The 16,112-nt window shown below is 31.2% G+C and overlaps 1 pseudogene; it reads left to right on the top strand.

Moving 5' to 3' along the window:
• Nucleotides 1-12,113: 12,113 nt before the first annotated feature.
• On the top strand, nt 12,114-14,006 carry LOC145606197 (pentatricopeptide repeat-containing protein At5g46460, mitochondrial pseudogene; annotated as a pseudogene).
• Nucleotides 14,007-16,112: the final 2,106 nt, after the last annotated feature.

Below are 16,112 nucleotides of genomic sequence, written 5' to 3'. Positions count from 1 at the left end.
AGAAAGGTGCTGCGAAATAATCATCACATGCGTCACCTATTTTCTTTTATGTACAAGTAATCAGAAAAGCTACAAAACTGACATTTGATAAAACTTGTTACTAAATTTTCTTGGCCTACATGCCAAATTGGCAATAATTAAGTGTACCTTTCGTTTTCATTTGTTTTCTTTATTGTCTCAATGAGTTTCAAGCGTATGGTAGTTTAACTCTTCATCATTCCAAATCTTGACTTTGGTACTCAATCACAACTTGATTTTGAGAAGCTCAAATTAAGTTTATACCAACTATTTATATTTTTTTTTTTGAAAGATTAATGGGATCTGATGGGATTAACAATATATGGATATATTCATTAATCTGATGGGATTAGTATCAAAGATCTCATTAATCTTTCCTAAAATGTTGATGGGATCTGATGGAATAGTATCAAAGATGTCATTAATCTTTCCTAAAATGTTGATGGGATCTGATGGAATAGTATCAAAGATCTCATTAATCTTTATAAAATATCATAATACACTAATTTTTTAACCTTTGCTATATACATTAAAATAGCTCTAACACTTCTCTAAACTTTCGTGTCATTAAGGTCCCGTTTCATTTGATATAAATGTTTCCATGGAAAATAATTTTCCTTTGTTAAATTTGTAAAAGGGTGGAAAACAATTTTTCTAATGGTGGAATTTTTCATCGTTAATGAACAAAAACATTTTCAGCCACATTTTCCTTTACAAAATAAGAGAAGCCACATTTTACTCCCTTCTTATCTCCTTTTTACTTCCCTCTCACCCATCCTTACATTACATTCCTTACTCATATTTTTTTTAATTTTCTTGAATTTTTCTTGTCTGCAACCAAACAAATGAAAACTAATTTGTAATGTGTTTAAATGATTAGAAATTTTCATTCCTATGAAAAACTAGTTTTCTACGGGTATTTAATTCGCATATGCAACCAAACGAGGCATAAAAATAGACAAATCATAGTATAATATTTCCTTTAATGATTGGATTTAAAAATTATTTCTACACATACGTGGAGTGTATGAGCTGCTAATACCAATTACATAATTGATGATTCAATATTGAGAATCATTTGCAACATTGATTAATTGGGGGAGGTAAAGCCGTAAAGGTATTCCTCTACTCCCAAGCAAATGTAGTTAATGGGGCTCAAAGACATCGAACTTATGACCCTAAAGTTATAAAGCGAGTTTTTCACCAGCTCCACCAAGCAATTAAGCATACTTGGCCTAATAATATTCCCTCTGTTTTAAAATACTTGCTCCATTTTTATATGCACGGAGTTGTAGGAGAAATTGGAGAAAGTAATAAAATATAGAGATAGTGGGGTTGGTGGAAGAATAAAAAATTGTACAAAACAAAAGTAGTGGAGAGAATTGAAGAAGAGAGAATATATGTTGTGTTTACTTGGTGAGAGAAATTAATTAAATATTATAAAAGCATTCCAAATAAAGAAGTGGAACAAGTATTTAAAATTGGCCGCAAATAAAAAGTGAAGTAAGTATTTAAAAACGAAGGGAGTATTGATTATAATTAAAAATAAGAATAAAAGCAATAGAAAATCTACTAGTCAACTAGGTATAGTAAAGCAGTATTAAATGGAATTTTGACGACTAAGCAAGATTTGTTCTCTCTCACCTACCCATGCGGCTGCGGCAGCTAGAACTTGCATATTAAATTATTAATTCCAATCTACGCAATTAATTTCAAAACTCAAACTCAGATCAGCATATAATTTTAAATATACATTTTATATACTGCGTAGAATAAAATTATAAATATACAGATCGTATTATTCGTAATAATTTTACTCCCTCCCTTTCACAATAGTCAATAATATTCTTGTTTGGAATCGTTGACTTTTTTAAGAAAGAGAGAATCTTTTAAATTTATTTTAATTTATAAGAATAGATATAGTCATGTGAGATCTAGTTTGATTTGTCTTGGTGACTAGATTATTAATACCTAACTTTTATAATTTTTGCTAGTGTGAGATTAAAAATATTTACGGCCAAATTTGAATAAAAATTTGCATCAGTTTACAAAACAAAAACATCATTCTGAAAAAAAAAAATAAAAAAACACGATTTTCACGTATCTCAACGACTCAACGACACCTACAAAATCATATAGGCTGAGTCACCATAAAATCACCATTTTTAATTTTATTTATTTAATTATTAGAGCAGCATAAAAAGTCAGCAATAAAGGAAAGAAAAGCGACCCACCAAAGAGGACCATCGTCATGTGAAACAGGAATTGCCAGGAAATAAGAAGGGTAGTTGCTGACTTGCTGCCTTCACTCGTGAGACAGAGAACGGAGGAATAATTTGATCAAACCACGTATACTCCTATCTAGGACGTAACCTTTTCATATCTATATGTTTATCTCATCTAGTTTCTATGGAGTACTTTATTTCTCAAATTTACATTTTATAATTGTTGTCTATGTACGCACATAATAAACACATTACCTAAATCAATTGATCCTTTTCTATTTTCTTACCAGTGGCGTATTCAGGAATTTCGAAGTGTAGGTTCGAAAATTTGTAAACAAAAAATGAAAAATATTAATTAAAGATTCAATACGAGCACATAAGTTCAAATTTAGGATTACAAATGGATTACACATTATTCTATTGGAGGATCCCTTTAACCAGGTAAAAAACAAGGGGAGCACGTTTCTAAAAAGACTCTAACTCATGGTAAAAACCTCACAATTTATATTAACATGAAGCAAAAATTCTTTGTAACATTGTAGTATTTTCTTATATAGAGTTCTTTGTAACATTGTAGTATTTTCTTAAATAGAGTAAAAATGTAGTATTGTAAATCAATAAAACACAAAAATTAATTAAATGCTAGTATTTTTTTATTTTATTTTTTAATAAAGTACAAGTATTTATTAAAATCTATAAATAATTTAATAGGTTTCAAAAAAAAAAAAAATTAATATTCTAATTTCTAAGTTCTATCTCCAAAATGACAAAGTGAAAACAAAAAAAAAAAAGGAAAAGAAAAAAAACAAACCCATCAAGTTACCCAAGTTTCCAGGTCAATAGAATTTTTCTTCAAAATCTATTACTCCGTAATATACACAAACAAAATACTGAATAACTATCTCCATTTATTAGCCAACGTGTTGAAGTTTGGTTGCTTGAGGCGTTGATTTAGAGAGAGAAATTAGAGTCTAAGGGCCTGTTCACATTTACTTAATTTCAGTTCAGTTCAGCTCCAATCAGTTCAGTTCAGTTCAGTTCAGTTCAGTTCAGCTCTTAATTTCCCTCTCACATAAAATATTCAGTTCAGTTCCAATCAGTTCAGTTCAGTTCAGTTCAGCTCAATTCAGTAAATATGAACAGGCCCTAAGATTTGGGAATTTGGGTTTACAAAAACTGGGAAAAGAGGAATTAGAAAGTTAGAGTAGTAGACTGCTGCCCCAAAAAATATAAGGTTGATGTCATGCATCGAACTGTTGATCTCCAACACTGACGGTAAGTAAAAAATAACCACTGAGCTGCGCTTCTACATGTTGTCATATTCAACACAAATATTATTTATAACTTTTTTTTCAAAAAATCAGTGGGTTCAATGAACCCATTTGAACCCAACCAGTTGAACGGGGGTGCGATAAAACCTCCCTACTTACTAATTGAGAATTTGAGATAAGACACAATTTGGCAGATTCCATAATTAACAAATTTGATTACAATGTGAGTATTATACTAATATGTAGCTCTTGCTAACAATGGAAAAAATTAATAATAAATCTATTTCTTCTAGAACTATTACAATTGCATCTATAAATTGGCCGCTTATTGCACAATGAATTTACTCATCACTAAAACTAGTTTCTCAACTCGAAAGTTAGTGAGCATTTAAAAATGAGTATTTAAAGGGAAGATGAAAATTGAAGTAGATATAAATTGTCATGGTGATATATTCCATGAACTATTTAGTAGCAGGCCACACCATGTCTCCGACATTTCACCCTGGAATGTCCATAGTTGTAATGTGCACCACGACGAATTTGGCAAGCCTGGCTCTATCATTTTCTGGAATTATGCCCTCGGTAATTTTTTTGGTTGTTTAAGTTTAAGCATTAGTAGATGTGTATGCATGCAATATATGATTTAAACTCCTTATATTATACTCTTTCCGATCTTTAAAGAGAGATTTTTTTTAAAATTACTCTTTTTATATAAACATAACATAGTGGTGTGTTGAACTTTATTTGTTCGTCTAAAGAGTAGGGTTTTTATTTTGAAAGAGTAATTTATTGATATGCAACTACTCGTATTAAGGCTGGCCCAGTTCACTTTACCTTTTTTTTTTTTGCTAAACTTAAATTATTTTTACTGAACTGAAGTTATTTTTGCTAAATTGAAATTATTTTTTTTACTGACTCTCTATTATAAAGCTACTAATTTTTGCTAAATTGAAATTATTTATACTGAACTGAACTTAATTTTATTAAAATGAAGCTATTTATTGCTAAACTGAACTTATTATTGTTGAATTGAAATTATCTTAATTGAATATTATTTTAAAAGGTGAAGTGAATAGAGCTTAAATTTTTGGTACTAATTTGCAATTATATATATTTGTGGTCAAAGTAATGCATTAACAAACATGTACAGTTCGTTTCATAAAAAAAAAAAAAAAAAAAAAAAAAAAAAAAAGAAAAAAAAAAGGAAGGAAGAACAACATTTAGGATGAAAAGAATATACCCCAACCATTTTCAAAGACTAAGGGCTTGTTTATATTTACTTAACGTAAGTTCAATTCAGTTCAGTTCAGCTTCAATTAGTTCAGTTCAGTTCAGCTCCTAACTTTCTTCTCTCATAAAATATTCATTTCACTTCAGTTCAGTTTAGTTCAGCTCCAATTAGTTCAGTTCAGTTCAATTCAGCTCAGCTCCAATCAGTTCAGTTCAGTTCAGCTCAGCTCAGTAAACGTAAACAAGCCCTAAATAAAAATTAAAGGCATTTAAGGTGAAAACCATTACCTGGCCTCATCCTTGGATTATATAATTAATACAGATAAAATATACGAGTTAAGATAACAAATAGGGTCCAACTTTTTGATAAATATTGTATTTGGGGTCCAACCTTAGCTTTTTTTTTTTTTTTTTTTTAACTTTGTTTGAGGTGTTTAGGTTATAAATTTTGGTGAGTTAACCTTAGTTTAACTCACCGCTAACCTTAGATAAAAAAAGTTACACGCACCCTTGTAAAAGAGAGACCCCTTATCTAATAAATTTATACCCTTAATGCATTTAATTATAGAAATAGCTAATAAATTTTATATGAAAATTCCAAATTAACTAATTAATAACAAAAGCTGATACAATGTCGAATACATAAACCTCTTTTCCAAATTAACTAGTGAGTGACCCCGGACGTTGCCCCGAGTTGCTACTGTTGTAGACGTACAATCAATAAATTTTTTAGAAGTCTTTTCAAAACTGCAATTGTCATTGTCAAACCAAAATTGAGTTATTCTTTAAATAAAGTTTTTTTATTTTATAATTGAACCTTGTGGTTTGCACTTATATGAATTTTTTTCTATACAAATAACATAGTTGATATTGGCTTAGATGGTTAAATAGTAATATGTGTAATAAGAGGTTTAGGAACGCTTTTTAATATGCGGAGTACGAAGTAGGGAATAAAGAGTGAAGTAGGAAATAAATATGTGTTTTTTTTGTAATAATTACACCACATGGTTTTAAGTTATATATATTTCTTTTTCATAATTATAACGTGTTTAATAGTTAGCTTAGATGGCTAAAGAGTCAATTTTGTTGTAAGTGGTTTGGGGTTCAAATCCTCTTATGATCATTTTTTTAATTTAGTGATGGTGTGGTATGTGGAGATGTTGGGTAGGTGACATGGCACCGTCAAATGTTTGTGAAGTGACGTGGCGTCATGAATTGTTGGTGAAGTGACGTGGCGTAATTTGGAAGAGGCTACGTGGCGCATAGACGTTTTTATAAACGCCTTTTAATATATTAGTATAAATATGATTCTATAAATTACTATGAATAATTTAGACACTTTTATAAAAAAAATTCATTTGACAAAAACACTTTTATTAAACTAAAATCATACAAAAATAATCTGATTTTATTTCAAACGATAAAATATTTTAGTAATGCTTCCTGAGTTTAGTACTTTATGAAAATAAATATCTTTCATAAAAAAATAATTAATATCATAATAATTATTTACAAAATAATTTTTATTTGTTTGATGTATCTGAATTTACTAAAAATAAGGGGGTGCGATAAAACCTCCAAATTTTTTGTACAATAACGGGACATTTCATTTATGCATTTTTTTTAACTATTAAAATCTAAGTTTATAAAATAGGAATCATACGGAGTATGTGATTAAATTTGTTTCGAATCTTAGTTATATTAAAAAGGTTTTACAATTAATTTAATTCATTGTACTATTATAAATATTACACTTTTAATTAGTAAAAAATTGTCTAAAAGAATTGTGAAATATAACAAAATTTATTTTCTTCTAAATTTATTGAAATGAAGCATGAATTATTATTAAAGAACTATTTAGCTAATTAAATATGTATTTTAAAAGTGTGCTAACACTACAAAAAAAATTAAGTTAAATTATCATTAATAATAAAAAGTATACATTTAATTAAATCTCACCGGAAAAACTATTCTAGACCCCGAACACTAAGTAAAAAAAAAAAGTTCAACCCCAACCACAATATCAATCATCAATCAATAACTATATACTAAAAGACACACCAGCAATGACACGTGTCATCTCCTGGTGTGTCCTTAGTTTTTTTTTTCTGAAAAAATTATATTTAAGAAACAAATCTTTACATATATAATATTGTAATAATATCTTATGGTGTGTAATAGAAGATTTGATGTATCATATCCTTCCCAATAAAACATATTAACAATTTTAAAGTTAAGCAATACAATAAAAATATTCTTAACGTAATTGATGTATGGAGGTTTTTTTTTTTTAGAATGTACTATGTTGTGTCAATAAAAAAATGTACTACATTTATTATAACAAGATCATATATATATATATATATATATATATATATATATATATATATATATATATATATATATTCTTGAATTTATTTATTTTTCAAAATTATGAAGCTATAAGTTTTAACAATGAAATGTGAATATCAAATCAACAAACGATACTTTTGTTATTTCCTTAAATAATTTATGATTAAAATTTTAATCAATTAATGGACACTCCAATAATACTTAGTGTGATTTTTTTTCCTACCATTTCTTTTGTCTTTAGCATTTAATTAATATGAATATAACATATGAAAGTCAAATATTTAATATAATTCTTATTTAAAAAATAGTTATTGAAAATAACCGTGCATGTGGCACGGGACCTAACCTAGTTTTCTAAAAAGTTGGACCCCAATTATAATCTTAACTCTAAAATATACAGAAGTAATTTTTTTCATATACCATTAAGACTAATTTACTCTCTTGTCTTCTTATTTCTTGAACAAATAATGTCATTTTGAAGTAGGTTGTTCTTTCCATTCATATTTATTACAAATTATTGTCCCATTGATTTTTTGGGTGCTTTTAATAATACAAAGGGTGATGATACATGTATAAATATAAATTGTATATAGTTGAGAATTACTTCATGATAAATTAAAATCACACGCAAATCGTTATAATAAATGGTAATTTAATAATCACTATATTTATCATTTATTTAATACAAATTACATAGTATCATATCATTGATTCATTTAATATGATTGGAATTTTATTTGTTATGGAGGTTTATCTTTATTAACTAATTTACACTTTTAGAGTTAAATTTCTTATTGTTCAAAGTTATAAGCTCATAGCCTCATAATCTCATATGATACTAAGGTCTCCTTTTTTTTCAACTTAAAATGATAATATTCCGTAGGTTTAATTTCATTTCAACAAAAAAAAATTTTAATCATCAGTAAAAATCAATAACATTAAAGAAAAAATATAATAGAAAATCAGTTAGAATATATAAGTTTTAATCAATAAAATTAACTTCAGTTTGTTGGAGTTGTAATACTTGTAATGCAAATTGGAGTGTTGCTAAGTGAGTGTTGTTACCCTTTAGCGACGTAGTGTGCATGGAGCTAGCGAGAGAGCTATAGATGGCATGGCAAGTAAGCTACGCAAGGTCGAGCTAGCGTTAGAGCTATAGCTCATGGCATATGAGCTACGGCAAGTCCGTGCTAGCTCACTACGTTTTTTGCTTGCAGCAGGGTTGAATGATAGCTCGCTCATATGCGATATCATTTCTTTGTACACACACACACACACACACACAATATACTCTCCTAAACCCTCAAATTGAGATACATTGTTTTAGTTATCAAAACCTAAACACTAAAACACAAACCTACCCTTTGAGATCTGAGTAGTTCTTAAGCAATTCCAACCTTTGATTTGGGTACACGAATTGCAAAGGTCGTTGTGTAAAACTTGGGGGCGTGCGTCATCGGGAAACCTGTACTGGTGGTGGCGTATTTCGCTTCTAAGTCAGTGGCTTCCAAACCACGGCACAATAGAAGGAGGACAGGTCTATGATTTGAGTATGTCGATCGAATTTGTTCCAAGGGAAGTTCTTGATTTGTCTATTATCATTCATGGAATCAACATGTATTTTTCCAACACAGTTCAGTATTAATAAATTAAGTTAAACAAAAATAATTTATATATTTTGTAAAAATTATTTCAATTCAGCAAAAATAAGGGTGAAAAGAAGTAGAGGACGTAATAACCAATTATCAACAATAATTATGTTAAACCGTTAGGGCCTGTTCTCATTGATTGAACTCAGCTGAACTGAACTGAAATGAATATTTTATAAGAGAAGGAAATTAATTAGGAGCTGGACTGAACTGAACTGAACTGAGCTGAGCTGAGCTGAACTGAACTGAACTGAACTCAGCTGAACTGAACTGAACTGAATTTCAACGTAAGAGAACAGGCCCTTAATGTATTAACTCCACTCACTTCAACATTAAAATTAATAATACTATGAATTATCCAACAAAATTACTTTAGTTAGTTACAATTGAAAAATACAATAAATGAATGAGATTCCTTTTGAACAGTACAAATTAAACTATTAGCTGCATGTGACAGCATCACTAATATAATGAAAGAGTAAAAGTAACAAATATGAATCAATAATAATTATTATTATTCCCGTCAAAAAAAAAAAAAAAAAAAAAATTATTACAGATGTTTCTTAATAATTGCATTGCTTTATTAGCATTTTATGCAATATATACATTTCTTTTTAGCGATGATCACGTTTGAATAACAGATGGTAAGAAATGTGTTGCAAAGGAGCTAGTGGAAGAAATTGATGTGGAGAACAAGTTAGTGAGATTCAAAATCATAGAGGGAGTTCTTCTAAATGAGTATTAGAGCTTCATTATCATTTTACAAGTGATTTCTAAGGATCAAATCACTGCTGTAAAGTAGTGGACAGTTTTGTATGAGAAGATGCATGATGAAGGGCACTACCCTACCAATGTAATGGACTTTTTCATTGGAATGACTAGAGATATTGAGGCTCATCACCTCAAAGCATGATTAATTAGCAACCGATGAGGGGCACGCGCATCGCGCTACTTTTAATGAATGTATGAGTTTATGATCTTCATCTATTATCTGAAATAAATTGAGAGTGTGGGATAGCTCAAGTGGTTAGAGCTTCCCTCTCGATTCCAGGAGATCGATTCTCACTCCCGCCCTTGTGGCTCTCTTAACACCAAAAAAAAATTAGGAAAATTTGATAATTACCACCAACTATTGTTGCCAAAATTGAAAATACCACCTCAAGTTTTTTTTTTAAATTTTACCACCTAGTTTTTTCCAAAAGTTTTCAAATTCTCACCTTCTGTACGACATGACGTTATCATGCCGATTTCCCTCTTTCTTCCCACGATTTCCTTCCAATTTCATCTTTAAATTTGATTCCAAATACAAAAATTTCGCAAATTAGGTTATAATTGCTACAATCTAACCTACAACGAACTGAATTAAGTAGTTTAATTAGGGTTTGGGTAATCAATTTGGGGGTTTTTGCTCAATTCAAAAAATTACGGTTTATGAATTGATTAATTGGACAATTAAACATGAAAACCCTAATTATATATGTAATTGGGGCAAAAACACTAACATTTTATGAATTACATGTTTAATTGCCCATTTAAATTATGTTTTTACCCTAATTACATGTTTAATTGTCAAGTTATTCACCCAATTAATGAATTCCTAAACCTTAATTTTTCGAATTTAGCAAAACCCCCAAATTAATTACCCAAACCCTAATTAAACTACTCTATTTAGTTCGTTGTAGGTTAGATTGTAGAAATTATAGCCTAATTTGCGAAATTTTTGTATTTGAAATCAAATTTGAGAGATGAAATTGAAAGAAGGGAGTAGAAGAACAGGGGAAATCGAGGGAAGAAAAAGGGAAAACGAAAGTGTGGGTCCCATGATGACGTCAAGCGGCAAAAAGGTGGGAATTTGAAAACTTTTGGAAAAAACTAGGTGGTAAAATTTTTAAAAAAAAAAAAAAACTTGAGGTGGTATTTTCAATTTTGGCAACAATAGTTGGTGGTAATTATCAAATTTTCCAAAAAATTATCTGAAATAATTTTATGATTACAGAAATTAGGATGTGTTCCGATGAGAGGTGTGCGTCTATTATTTAAGAGTGCTCGATAAATTTATGTATGACTATGAATGTATTTCTTCATCTTTCCTTCAAGTTGTTGATTTGTTTGTTACTCCCTCCATCCTTTATTTTTTTTTTTATTTTTTTTTTGAAGACCCCTCCATCCTTTATTATTTTGCTCCATGATAGTAATGTTATTTTATTATTAATTAATTTTGTGGTTGGAAGAAATTGATGAGAGAAAAAAGTGGTGGGGTTTATTGGGTGGTTGTTTTTGGTGTTTAGAGAGCCACAAAGGCGGGAGTGAGAATTGATCCCAAGATTTTCTGAAATCGGGAGAGAGCTCTAACCACTTGATTGTGAGAGTAAAGTTTAGTCACATATGTTTGAAAATCGAATGGGACCAAAGAGACTAAATAAAAAGAAAATAGGGACAAAAAATAAAGAATATAGGGACTATAAATCACCGTCATAGTTTGACTATCATTAAAATATACCCCTCATTTTCAACATTATAGTTCTCATTTCTCAATTTTTTTTTACAGCAATTAAGGAATATAGGAAAAGGAATGTGTAAAAGTAAATAAAAATTTGTAAAAGAACAATTCAAGACAATTTTTTTTTTTTTTTATTGGAAAAATACATCAGCAATAATCTCTAAGATACACAAAATTTGTTTATCACATGACATTTTTGTAAATAAATCAACAACTTTTTCAATAAAAGTGGATCTTACGGTGAGGATGACGGGATAAAGTTGTTAATTTATTTATCAAAATACCATGTGATAAACAAATTTTGTTTATCCCAGAGATTAACTGGGGCTTCCTAAAAAGGGAAAAAGTAAGGTAATTTATATGAGAATTTAAAAACTGGAAGTATTCTAGTCATTTTAAGTTATTTAAAATAAAATGAAAATGATATTTTGAGACGTCTAAATTGAAATATGAAGTATGAGAATTACATCATGAGACAGAGGGTATTTAAAATGAAATCGCAAACCAATTTGCAAGATTTGCAATATACATTTATTGATGTTGTTTGGTTAGGGTTTAGGCCATCTGGCATGTAATGTAAAAAAATTTACATACACCAGATGCACCTAAAAATATACTACGTATTTTATACTCATTTAATTTTTAAAATGAGGGAAAAAAAAAACAAATGAGTAACAAAACTACCTATCTACGTACACACAGACATACAGTCACACAGATGTTATGACACTCGTGCTTAGCATATCTGCATATCACCTCAATCAAATTATGCAAACATTTCCCACCAAATTCACATAAATTCAAATTCGTGTTATGAGTCAGAAAAAAACTTGGGTTTTCTTGGGAAAGATGAGTTTTTGGCTATCTAAGACAACCAATTTCTGCTGGATTATTCCTGATCATATAACATACCAAAGATTACACAGGGTTCCTCGGTTTTTCGGAACGATTTCATATTCGAATGTAACTATGTGTACAAAGATGATCACTAGTCATTCTAAATGTGGTAGGCTAAATGATGCACTCCACCTGTTTGATCAAATGCCTGTTAGAGATACCATTACTTGGAATTCAATTGTTAAAGGGTGTTTAGATTGTGGTAATTTGAGCATTGCTCGGAAGCTATTCGATGAAATGCCTGAGAGAAATGTTATTTCTTGGACGACGATGATTAGTGGGTATATGCGATTTGGGTATGTAGAGTTTGCTGAAAGATTGTTCAAAGAAATGCCTTTTAAGGATGTTGCTGTTTGGAATTCTATGGTTTATGGTTATTTTAGCAATGGTCAAGTTGGTGAGGCTGGTAAGGTGTTTGAAGAGATGCCCTGTAGGAATGTTATTTCGTGGACTTCGATGATTAGTGGGCTTGATCAAGTTGGGAGAAGTGTTGATGCCTTGAGAGTATTTAAGCGAATGGTCGGTGATGGGATCGAGCCCTCTGCATCAGCAAGTATATTTCCTTGTCTGATAACAGCTTGTGCCAATTCAAGGGATATTGAGCTTGGTACACAGATTCATGCGCGTATTGTGAAGCTGGGGTGTGTGGATGAAGAGTATATAACCTCTTCTTTTATCACATTTTACGCGAATTGTAAGCAACCAGAAAATTCTAGCAAGATCTTTAGGGAATATGTGCATGAGAGCGTGGTTGTGTGGACTTCCCTCTTAACGGGATATAATTTGAATTCGATGCATAAAGATTCACTGACAGTATTTACTGACATGATCAAATTGGGGATTTTACCTAATGAGTCTTCTTTCACTAGTACATTGAATTCTTGCTGTGCACTCATGTCTCTTGATATAGGACAAATTGTTCACGCAGAAGCTATTAAGCTGGGATTTGAGGCTTCTGCATTTGTGGGGAATTCGCTTGTTACATTGTATTCTAAATGTGGGGGCATTCTAGATGCAATAAAAGCATTTGAAGGAATAGAAGTGAAAAACCTTGTATCCTGGAACTCAATCATTGTTGGGAGTGCACAGCATGGATGTGCTAATTGGGTGTTTATGTTGTTTGCACAGATTCTACGTGCAGGGGTTGAACCTGATGAAATCACTTTCACTGGGTTGCTGAATGCTGCTAGTCATTCTGGAGTGTTCCTGAAAGGGGAGCGGTTTTTCCAGTTTTTCTCCAAGTATACTTTGATAAAAATGAATGTTCAGCATTATGCTTGCATGGTGGATATCATGTGCCGATCTGGGGAACTAGAAAAAGCAGAAGACTTTATCAAGAATATGCCAATTAAACCAAATTCTCTGGTTCTGTTAAATCTACTTAATGCATGTAGAACACCCTCTTATATTGAAATAGCTGAAAGAGTGTCAAAGTACATACTTGATCTAGACCCACATTGCAGTGCAGCTTACACTTTATTATCAAATCTCTATGCTTCAGCTGGAAGATGGAATGACGTCTCAAGAGTAAGATCACAGATGAAAAGAAGAAAACTTGCAAAACAAGAAGGATCAAGCTGGTTAAATCAGCATGGCGGGCATCCTGATATCCTATCTGGAAACGTATCCCATCCTCCCATTTAAAATATCACTAAAAATCTACTGTTTGGTATAAAGATTGCAAAAATAATTTTAAGTCTGATAAAGAGCTGAATGTGGGATGTGGTATTACCTATCTATAATGAGGATTTATCAAAAAGGTTTCTCTGCTAAGTCCTGCATTGGTAAAGGTAAGATTGCTTACATTTTGACCTCCTCATCAGAATCCTGCAGACTTGCTTATGTAGTTACTGTTGTTTGTACTCCTTTATAGTATATTCTGAGGCTGGTTATTGGATTCCTTACAAGTTAAGAGTAGTCTATCACTTAAATAGAATTTTAAATCTTAATGTATGCATTGATGCTTCTAACTTTCTAAGAAACATGAAATAGGTCACAGGGACAATGATCATTGTAAGACATTACAGGCATTTTCCTTTCTTCATGATTTGAGATTTGTTGTTCAGCAATTTATAGTGGTGGTTTAAACTCGCTATGTTTTTTTTTGGTATCTTCTAATTTGATGCGCACTTCTAGATTAAAGGTCCACTACCCAAATACAACATGCCGGACTTCAAAGAGTGAAACAGGTTTTCTCAAGATAGTGTAGATATGTCTTGGACACCTGTAAAACCGTTTATAACCTTCAAGCTTTCCTTACAGCCCTATGGCCAATCTTGAAAAAGTTCAAATGTGCATACAGCATTGTTGCTGATAAAAACCACTTCAGGCGTTAGCTATTGATGGAAAAGGAAAGTGAGACTTGTTGATCCTTATTTTAGCATACCATGAAATTAACCCTTAGAAAAGGATAACTAAAGAGTAGAGATGTGCTATAGTAGTTCGAGTCAGCCAGCCTGCTTGCTGCTGAACCTATTTCAAAAGCTTTGAGTTGGATACTTGATATCCAATTCCCACGCTTTGAAGTATGTCATCTGCTTCGTGCTAGACATATTTTTATGTTCTTGAGTCTATTGACAACATTGACAAGTGCTTCATCCAATATGTTGCTTGCAGTATATACCTCGAGTGGGAACAATCATATGTCCTAATATGCACTGGCCGTCCTCTAGATCCTTACTCTATGAGATTTAATGTTGACAGGGGATTAGCACCGTACTGCTCATAAGCTGACAACAATGTTGCTTATCATTTTTAATTATTTTTTCAGGAACTTACTCCTAGTTCAATTGTAGCCTTTACCTTTCCATGATTGTCAGAGACCTTTTCTACTAATTCATGGCAACAATAGATTTGGATGTCAGAGTTAGGGAAGCTGTACATTATACTGCCATTGTCCTGTCACTTTTATTAAACTTAACATGATTCAAGAGCATCTTATGATTTTATTCCTCTGAGATATATGAAATTACTCCTGGCTTGCTACTTAAGTAGAGAATGCTTCTGCTGTCTTAGTAATATATTCTCTGAAATGTTAGATATCCCTTGTTTCTTGCAGGTTAAATGAGTTAACCAATTCTCAACGAACTAGTGAAACTGCCATTGCAGAAGCAGGAACACTGCATACTGTGATGATTGCTGCTGAACTTTGTCAGAAGGTTAGCCTTCTGCATTGTCACTGTTGATTGGCCATTTAGCATTAAATAGTCTCCAAAGAAGCCTAGGTAATGATTTATCCTTTTTCAACAAACTATAGATTTGATGACATATTGTAACACAATCTAGGAATTTGTGGTGTAGTAGCAAAAGATATGGGAGAGTAACATGATATCATGGCCATTATATAGTGTTAGTGTCAAAGTTTAGAACTGCATCACTGTCATATTGTTATGGGATTGATGGGTATTTGTACCTCGTTAGATGAAAAAAGAGATATTAATGCAGAAATTCTATAAAGGAAAATTTTGATTTAAGGGGAAGACAGCTTCATGAAGACTGATAATGATCAGATTTCAGTGATTTTTACTGTACTGGCAGTAACCTAGTGAATAAGGTGCAGTCTATATCTTATCGCGGCCTTAGAAATGTAATATCAAATATTCAAGCCCCTTTTCTCTTTGCATCATCGTCTTGGATATCATTTCTGGATGTTGTAGTTATCATTAACCTGGTTTCTACACTATTGCTGTTCTTTTCAACTCCATGATGTACAACATCAGCATAAGTTAGCTCCCCAATACCCCCACCCCCATTGATTTGGCTACCTTCTACTTTAAGTTCTAGCTAACTTCTGTTTTTTAGATAAAAAGTGTCTAGTCTAACGATCTTGCTTAACGTTTGCATGCAGGCAGTGCAAATATCCCCAGAAAATCCACGTTTCAACAGAAATTTATCCCACTTCCAAGTTTCATAGTTTAAGAATCTTCTTCCTGCTGGTGATAAATACACTCCACGAGTTCAATGCATAAAG

The sequence above is a fragment of the Chenopodium album genome, chromosome 22 (assembly GCF_948465745.1).
Source record: "Chenopodium album chromosome 22, dcCheAlbu1.1, whole genome shotgun sequence".
Taxonomy (NCBI): Eukaryota; Viridiplantae; Streptophyta; class Magnoliopsida; order Caryophyllales; family Amaranthaceae; genus Chenopodium; species Chenopodium album.
The sequence above is the reverse complement of the archived record's forward strand: the minus strand, read 5'-3'. Positions and strand labels throughout refer to the sequence as shown.